General features: G+C 41.8%; 1 pseudogene; it reads right to left on the bottom strand.

Annotated features, from left to right (window-relative positions):
* Positions 1-239: 239 nt before the first annotated feature.
* LOC148570040 (uncharacterized) lies at positions 240-4417 on the bottom strand (annotated as a pseudogene).
* Positions 4418-7344: the final 2927 nt, after the last annotated feature.

The raw sequence follows: 7344 nt of genomic DNA, 5'->3' as shown, positions 1-7344 counted from the left end.
ATGGGGTGGTTGGGATATTTTAAATTTCAAACTGAGGGTGGTTATCAGGTTCCTATCCAAAATTTCAAAATTCTAAACTTATCTCCTAACTGATTTTCAAACTTCAAATTTAATTTTGTTTCTAGAAGGGGCGGTTGTTACATTATCACCCCATAAGAAAAGAATTTGTCCCCAAATTCCATGTCTGAACTTGTCGATAAGGGTCGTTTAAATAACTTAGGGGTCCTACTGAAATTTCCTTACTGTTGGGGAGAAAGGAGATCCTCACCACGATTGTTACCTATAAATAAGTCCGGGAGCTTCTGTCTCATGTCTGCCTCTTTTTCCCATGTGTATTCTCTGGAATTGCCGCTACCCCATGCCACCTTTACCAGTCGTATCGTCTTGCTCCTTAGTTGCTTCGTACTTCTGTCTACAATCTCTATGGCTGGTAGTTCAAAAGTCAGGTCGTCTTTGAGTGTTACATCCTCTTGCTGCAACACATGGCTTGGATCATGCTGGTATTTTCGGAGTTGGGACACATGGAACACGTCATGTAGTCTTGATAGATTTGGTGGTAGGGCAAGATGGTATGCCGACTTTCCTATACGCCGGAGGATTTGGAATGGACCCAGGTACCGGGGGCTTAGTTTTTGTACCTTAAGAGCCCTCCCTACCCCGGTGGTGGGGGTGATTTTTAGGAATACGTGATCGACTTCCTGAAATTCGAGGGGTTTCCTTCGTTGATCTGCATAACTCTTTTGTCGACTTTGGGCGGTGCGCATTCCTTCTCTTATCCTCTTGATATCTTTCGTGGTTTGTCTCACTAACTCCGGTCCTAAGTAGCCTTTCTCTTCTGGTCCGTACCAGCATAAAGGAGATTGGCATCTTTGCCCGTACAGTGCCTCATATGGTTCCATCCCGATGCTACCATGGTAACTGTTGTTATAAGCAAACTCGATCAGTGGTAGGTGACTCTCCCACTTTCCTGGTCTGTCCAGGACACAAGCTCGTAACATGTCTTCCAACGTCTGGATGGTCCTCTCCGTTTGTCCATCTGTTTGCGGGTGGTACGATGTGCTCAGGCACAATTTTGTCCCAAATGCCTTCTACAGTGCGTTCCAAAACCTCGAGGTAAATCTTGGGTCTCTGTCCGAGACTATGGTTGTTGTAACCTCACAATCTCTTTGATATATAGCGTGGCTAGTCTTTCTAATGAGTCGGTCGCCTTGACTGGTAGAAAGTGGGCAGTCTTTGTAAGTCGGTCCATGATGACCCATATAGCGTCACGCCCTGTTTGAGTACGAGGTAGTCTCATGACGAAATCCATCGATATGTCCTCCCATTTCCACTCTGGGATGCCAAGGGGTTGCAATACCCCTGATGGTTTCTGATGTTCAATTTTTACCTTCTGACAAACCATTCATTTATTCACGACCGTAGCTAAATCCTTTTTCATCCCTGGCCACCAGAACATCTTTTTCAAATCATGGTACATCTTTGTCAAGCCAGGATGAATGGTAAAATCTCCTTTGTGGGCTTCTTCCGCAATCTTGCTTTGAAGATCGCCTTCCTTTGGGACACAGATTCGACCTTGGTATCTCCACACCTTGTCCTCTCCTTCGGTGAAGCCTTTCAATTTTCCTTCTTTGACAAGGCTCAGGGTTTCTTGAAAATCGGGATCGAAATTCTGCGCCTTAGTTATTTGTTCTTTGAATTGACTTGCCACTGTTAGGTGGTTCAGACGTATGCTTTTTGGAGCGAGGGTGACTTGTAGGTTCATGTCTCTGAAATTCTTTATCAACTCTGCCTCTTTTATCATTAGCCATGATGCCTTGAGTACCTTCCGACTCAGAGCGTCAGCCACCAAGTTAGCCTTTCCTGGGTGGTAATTTAGAACAAAGTCATAAAACTCCATCCACCTCCTTTGTCGCATGTTGAGTTCCTTCTGGTCGAACAGGTACTTTAAGCTCTTATGATCGGAGAATACTCAACTCCGTACAAATGATGCCTCCATGTCTTCAGCGCAAATGCTATCGCGGCTAGTTCAAGGTCGTGAGTTGGATAGTTGGCTTCGTGGGTCTTCAGTTGTCTTGACGCATACGCCACTACCTTTTTGCATTGCATTAGTACGCAACCCAATCCTTGTCCTGAGGCATCGCAGTAAACTTCGAAGGCCATGTCGGGGTTAAGTAAGGCTAGTACTGGGGCGGATGTCAAGCGACACTTTAACTCTTGGAAGCTTCTTTCGCAGTCTGGCGTCCAAGCAAACGGGGTATCCTTCCTGGTTAAACGGGTTAACGGCAGGGCTAGTTGAGAAAACCCTCGTATGAACCTTCTATAGTAGCCCGCCAATCCTAAAAAAACTCCTTATTTCTGTGACTGACGTCGGCCTTTCCCAGTTTAGTACCGAGTCTATCTTACTGGGATCCACTGATATTCCGTTGCCGGAAACCATGTGTCCAAGAAATTGTACCTCCTTCATCCAAAACTCACACTTGGATAGTTTTGCGTACAACTTTTTTTTCTCGAAGGGTTCCCAGTATTACACGCAAGTGCTCCCTGTGTTCTTCTTCTGTCTTGGAGAAAAATCAAAATATCATCTATGAATACCACCACGAAACTGTCGAGGTAAGGTCAAAAAATTCTATTCATGTAGTCCATAAAGACGGCGGGGCATTGGTCAACCCAAAAGACATTACAGTGAACTCGTAGTGTCCGTATCTCGTTCGAAATGCTGTCTTTGAAATGTCTTCCTCTCTTACCCTTATTTGATGATACCCTGATCTCAGGTTGATTTTTGAGAACACTGTTGCACCTTGTAGTTGGTCCATTAAGTCATCTATTCTTGGGAGGGGATACTTGTTCTTCACCGTGATTTTGTTGAGTTGCCTATAGTCCACGCAGAGACGCATGCTGCCGTCCTTTTTCTTCACAAACAATATTGGAGCTCCCCAGGGAGAGGCACTTGGTCGGATGAATCCTTTTTGCAGCAGCTCCTCTAGTTGGTTCTTCAGTTCAGTGAGTTCCAATGGAGCCATCCGGTAAGGGGCTATGGAGATTGGCACTGTCCCAGGCATCAATTTTATGGAGAACTCAACCTCTCGTGTTGGGGGAAACGAGGGTATATCTTCGGGAAAGACATCTGAAAAGTCGTGTACTACTGGTATCTCACAGAACTCTTGATGGGAGTCTGCTTTTACCGAATTTAGCAAGGCATATTCTTGCCTCGTACTGGTGTCTTCGGAGGATCTTGGAAGGTCACGTGTGTCTCGTATGGATTGAGAAGGGAAGATGACTTTTCTCTCAAAACAATCTAACAAGACTCGGTTTTCGTTGAGCCATTCCATCCCTAGGATGATGTCTAATCCTACTAAAGGGAGGCACACTAGGTTAGCAAGGTATGATCTACCTAAAATGAGGATGCAAACCCTCTGACAGACCTGCTGAGGGCAAAGACTCGTCCTTGACGTTGGGGTGCATCGGCAGAGGGTGGGGGAACTGTTGGACATTCCCTGTTTATGGATAACCATAGGAAGAGGCTTCATTAGTCATATCTCCTAGGATCGACTTTGCTCTGATACCAATAATGTAACACCCTAAGTTCTTATACTATCGTGGAGGTTTTTTTAAAATAAGGTGCCACACTTGATCCATGGAAAAGAATGACTTAATCGTTACACGAGGCAGGAGTAAATACGTGTAGAGCGGAAAACGAGTAGCGCTAAAACGTTGGAATTTGAATTAAAGTGAAATAAACATCTTAACCATGAGTACGTTTCAAAATACTTATAGGAAACTAAAACAGGAAAAGAAGCTAACTACGTCCTAAACTAATCTCGTCGAAGAGGCTCCCCTACTTGCGTCATATCCTATCCTTGATCAGGAGTCTTTAGTTATTCACGAATTGAGGTACCAGGGGTCTCCCTCCAACACCCTTTAGCACAGTGAAGACCCGGTTCCGTTGTGTGGGATGAACCAAAACTCGACGGGGTGCCGAAGTGGGGGAATAGGGTACGTATCCCACCTTTGGACTTCCGCAAGGATTCAACTTCTCCTCTGGATCCGCCTCCATGGTGTCTTCCTTCTGGCCAGGGTCGTCGGATACCTCTTCCTCGGCCTCGGAGTCGGACTCGAGGTGTACCACCTTAGGTGACTGCTTTCTAGATGTTGAAGCATTCCTATCTAGGAAGGTTATGACGGGCAGCTGGGGTTCTTCTTCCACGGGTTCTCGACCTAAGTGGATAGTCTGGAGCACGGTAGTAGTGGTCGCAACTACCCACGCGTGCTTGAGGGGTTATACTCAAAAGTTACCCTCGGGGGGCACTGCGTCGTCTCTATCCGCTGTGCCATGTTCCTCTGGAGATAGTATGGGAAAAGAAAGGGAGTGAGAACCTAACGTCTCAGTAGGAGTGCTATGTAACACCTCCATATCCATCTCCAGCCCACGTGCGGGATTTTAAAACAAGCGTATAACATGGCATGTAATATGCATCTTCTTTTTTTGTAAAACATGTGTGTAAAAGAAAGGGAAAACATATAGGAAAATAGAAGGATAACATCAACATAATCATAATTAAATCTAAGGAAAACATAGAACTCAAGCTTTCATTCGTGCCTTCTTCTTTCTTAATTTATAACTTATATGGAGGGTATTGAGCTCAAACCGGTATAAGTGGGAGTCCACTTCCCTTACCGAAGGTTCTTATCCCAAACGTTTTAGCGATCACCTTCCCTTACCGAAGGATCATCTCGATCGATCACCTTCCCTTACCGAAGGATCATATCGATATCTTGTCTTTGGGGGTCACCTTCCCTTACCGAAGGATCATTCCCTCGGTTTAATTTACAATCAAGGTTATTTAGACATACACAAGAAGAGAGTCATATAAAAAGATATATTATTATATAAAATTGATGGGATAGTCCCCTTCCCTTACCGAAGGTTCTTATCCCAAACGTTTTTCGATCACCTTCCCTTACCGAAGGATCATCTCGATCGATCACCTTCCCTTACCGAAGGATCATATCGATATCTTGTCTTTGGGGGTCACCTTCCCTTACCGAATGATCATTCCCTCAGTTTAATTTACAATCAAGGTTATTTAGACATACACAAGAAGAGAGTCATATAAAAAGATATATTATTATATAAAATTGATGGGATAGTCCCCTTCCCTTACCGAAGGTTCTTATCCCAAACGTTTTTCGATCACCTTCCCTTACCGAAGGATCATCTCGATCGATCACCTTCCCTTACCGAAGGATCATATCGATATCTTGTCTTTGGGGGTCACCTTCCCTTACCGAAGGATCATTCCCTCAGTTTAATTTACATTTAGGTTGTTTTAAACGTACACAAGGGAAAAATCATATAAGTGCACATTATAAGAATATTAAATATTTTGAAGAAAAACATGTACTCTTGACTTTAAAGGAATAATGATAGAAGAGATCACATAGATGCACATAGGATTAAATTTTTAAATAAAATATTTGAGAAAGCATGTACTCTTGACTTTAAGGGAATGATGATAACATAATGGTATAATAGGTTACATGGATGCACATGATGGAATAGGGTAATTTAAATAATTGAATTAAAATATTATAAATAATAATATAACCATGTAAGAGATCACACATATACCTATATGTTGAACAAGACATAAGAAGGCATGTACTCTTGGCCCTAAGGGAATATCAATATAATAATATAGGATATTGAATAAGCATCTTAAGAGGGCATGTACTCTCGACCTAAAGGGAATATTAACAACATAATTATATGAAAGAGCACAAAATGGGTATAGTAAATAATTGAATGAACATCATACGGAGACATATAATAACGATTCAAGAAAACGTGAATGGCATGGTGGAGAGACATGATCATCATGAATGAAAGGTGAGTGAGAGAAAATTAATGTCATGATAACATGGAAGAAAATAATAATAAAGAATGGAACATAACACATGCCAAGCGTTTTTAAAAACATAATTCCCTACCTTCTTTTCTAACGCTTCTTTGAGTTTGCCTCTTGTGTTTGCCCACAGAATGTTATTTCTTTGTAGAGAGAGAAGGGAGATGATAAGTGTTTGAGAGAAGTGATTTTCTACCTATGGGTGCTCCCCTATTTATATACATTTGGGGATGGGGTGGTTGGGATATTTTAAATTTCAAACTGAGGGTGGTTACCAGGTTCCTATCCAAAATTTCAAAATTCTAAACTTATCTCCTAACTGATTTTCAAACTTCAAATTTAATTTTGTTTCTAGAAGGGGCGGTTGTTACACTAAGAACGAATCTTACCCTGGTCTCTCAAAGGCAGTATGAGACTCCCTGGCCCATAATCTTTGTAACAGCTTGTAATACACCTTGGAGATGCCAAAATAACTTCATCTTCAAGAATGAGAACCTACAAAATGCACAATTATACCAGATGATACGAAGGTTAGCTGAATATTACAATTTTATTATGAGGATTACAAAGCATAGTAGTCGTATTCTCAAGGTTACCAGAGATGAGCTTGTAGGATGGGAACCATCAAATTGGGGTTGGGCCAAGCTTAATGTCGATGGTTCAGTCCTACAACTCGGTCATAAAGGAGCTTGCGGTGACCTTATTAGAGACTGGAGAGGCCGCACCATTGCAGGCTTTAGTATGAATATAGGAGTTTGCACCATAACCCAAGCAGAACTTTGGGGTTTCAATGTTGGGGTTAAGCTGGCTAAAGAATTGGGCATCAGCAAGATAGTGGTGGAAACGGACTCACAGTGTGCGTTGTTGCTGATTTAGAAAGCGTCGTAGGAAAGACACGGAAGTTCGTCCCTGATTCAATCCATTCAAGAGTTCCTGGTAAAATTTGAGAGAATTGATGTAAGGCACATATTCAAAGAGGCAAATTTTTGCGCTGATTTCCTTACAAAAGTTGGGTAAGATCATCCTCAAAGAATCCAGTTCTTTGAAAAACTTTTTCCCTTGTTGCAGCACCGACCTCATCGCAAATACTTATGGAATGAAGTTTATTAGACCTGTTATAATGTAGTCTTTAGTTTTTTTTTTTGGGACCTGTGGCCCGCCTTCAATCATATATATACACTACAAGAAAATAGAACTATTTTAACATGATTTTTTTTATCAGCCATAGTTAAATGTAAAAATTAATATATATTTTGACAAATATCACAAATGTCAAATTCTCTATTTTTTGATGAATAATTTGATTGTAGAAAATTATTTCTCAATTTTGACACTCATTTGTTTTCAACTTACTCTATTATTCATTTTCTTTGTTGAGCTCTGTCAATTTTGGCATCACACTGCTCTCAGTTTAGGATCATACTACTCATACTTCATCTTC

This window comes from Arachis ipaensis, chromosome B3, assembly GCF_059453495.1.
Source record: "Arachis ipaensis isolate K30076 ecotype BB chromosome B3, ASM5945349v1, whole genome shotgun sequence".
Classification (NCBI taxonomy): domain Eukaryota; kingdom Viridiplantae; phylum Streptophyta; class Magnoliopsida; order Fabales; family Fabaceae; genus Arachis; species Arachis ipaensis.
The sequence above is the reverse complement of the archived record's forward strand: the minus strand, read 5'-3'. Positions and strand labels throughout refer to the sequence as shown.